Source organism: Camelina sativa, chromosome 2, assembly GCF_000633955.1.
Source record: "Camelina sativa cultivar DH55 chromosome 2, Cs, whole genome shotgun sequence".
Taxonomy (NCBI): domain Eukaryota; kingdom Viridiplantae; phylum Streptophyta; class Magnoliopsida; order Brassicales; family Brassicaceae; genus Camelina; species Camelina sativa.
The window spans coordinates 14345637-14347731 of record NC_025686.1 but is presented as its reverse complement, the minus strand read 5'-3'; positions in this window follow the sequence as shown (position 1 = coordinate 14347731).

Genomic DNA, 2095 nt, shown 5'->3' with positions numbered 1-2095 from the left:
TTTTTGATTTCGTTTATGTTATACTTTCATATTAATATAAATCAGTCGTTATTTTGATATCTCAGCCATCACAGAATGATAACTCAATCATAAAGTTCAATAGTCAACCACAATATAGCATAACTCAGCCATCACTTTACCATAACACTTTGAATAATAATTTTAAATTGTCGAACAAATACTTTTACAAAAAATAAAAATGCGTGAAATGTTTTAATAATATCGAGAGACTTTTCTTAATACTTTAAGAAAAATAAAGTTCTAAATTCGAATAATAATTATTAAATTATTTTCAATAATATCTTGTGATAGAAAGCTCACTTTATGAATTTATTATGCGTGTGGATTTGAGCAGGCACAGAATTAGTGATTTTTCGCGCTTTCCTAACAACACTTTTTGTAATATCGAGAGACGTTTTAATACTTATTAGGAAACTGACAGAACAAAAGACCCAAGAAAAAAAGAAGAATACGTTTTCATATCTTCATATTATTAAGAAGATCCTAAACGATAACTCAGCCATAACTTAACCATAACTCAGCTAACCCCAAATTAGAATGACTAAATAACCGACCAAACCGAACCAAACCTGAAACTATTTTTTCCATTATTTTTGGTCAACTACGGTTATATTCGGCTTGCTATCGGTTATATTAAGTTAATCGACCTAATTTGGATAACATTTAGGTTATTTATGGTTATATATTCGTCTAACCGACACATAACCGGAAATAACCGAAAAGTAATTTCAAAAATTTTAAAAATTTTAAAAATGGTTATCATATTAGCATATCCAAATTACCACCTTAAACCAAACACAATATAACCAAAATCAAACTGTTATATTAAAACCCATAATGATGGAAATATGAACCCTACACCTCAAACCCTAACCCTAACCCTAACCCTAACCCCTAAATGTCATGTTTTGAATGTTTTACACATTTTGATCAGAATGTGTAAAAATCAATCTTTGTCTATAATTATTACTTTTTATTGCTTATTATGATTGTAATATTCATTTTGTCATTCTATATTTTAATTTTGAGTTATAATAATTCTAATTTACAAATATTTCATAAGTCAGCCGTGTGAAGTATGTAAATCAGCCGTAACTTAACCGTAAACCAGCCATAATTTTGAAAATAGACAAATCAAAGTTTTAATAATCCAAGTACAATTCCAAAAGAAACGAAACGAAGGACATAATGCATTATTTAATCTGAATCCAAAAAATCAGGTGCCTCATCGTAGATTTCTGCTGCCATTTTAACCCGTATAGCCTGGATATTTTGATCATTGATTCCATCGAACGACACACCAAGCGCTAGACATTCAATAAAATTTAAAGCGTACACGCCACAGTCACCAACCTGTACGTTTTGAGGGACCTTGGAGGCACTCTTCCTCCTGAAACCAAACTGACTGGCAGTAAGTGTAAGAATTTCATGAGGAACGTTCTCGTTCATCATTTCTGGAATCATCCGCTTAAACGCCCTACAATCATTCAGCATTCTAAGATCACTGTCTAAGGTTACTTGTCCCACGATGCTATCATAGCAATCAATATGCCTTCTGTTGAGATCCACGTGCAGCGCCACCCAGTGATTGCCTCCAGTTCGTGGAGTAATATACAGGTGATCCACATCTTCAATCCACTTCAAATTTAGTCGGTTCATCTAGTGGTAACAAATATTTAACTAAACGTTCATAATTATTGCCAGTCATTTTAAAAAACTTGGGTTTCATATCGAACATCTTATAATCACAAATTATCGTTCTGGTGGACCACGGGTCTATAAACGTAATGCGTTTATTGTGGAATGGGAAGGGATCTCGTTTGTACCTAATACTGAGGAGTCTCATAAACGCGCCCATGTGCTGTAAAACAGAAAACTGATTAGTAAACAACAACTCAGCCATAATGTAATATAAGTCAGTCGTAAACAATAACAAATCATACCACTGCCACCTACTGTCATTATGTATTATAACACAGCCGTAAACATAATACCTCAGCCACTATGTATTATATCTCAGCCGTAAACATAATCACTCAGCCATTATGTATAATATCTCAGCCGTAAACATAAT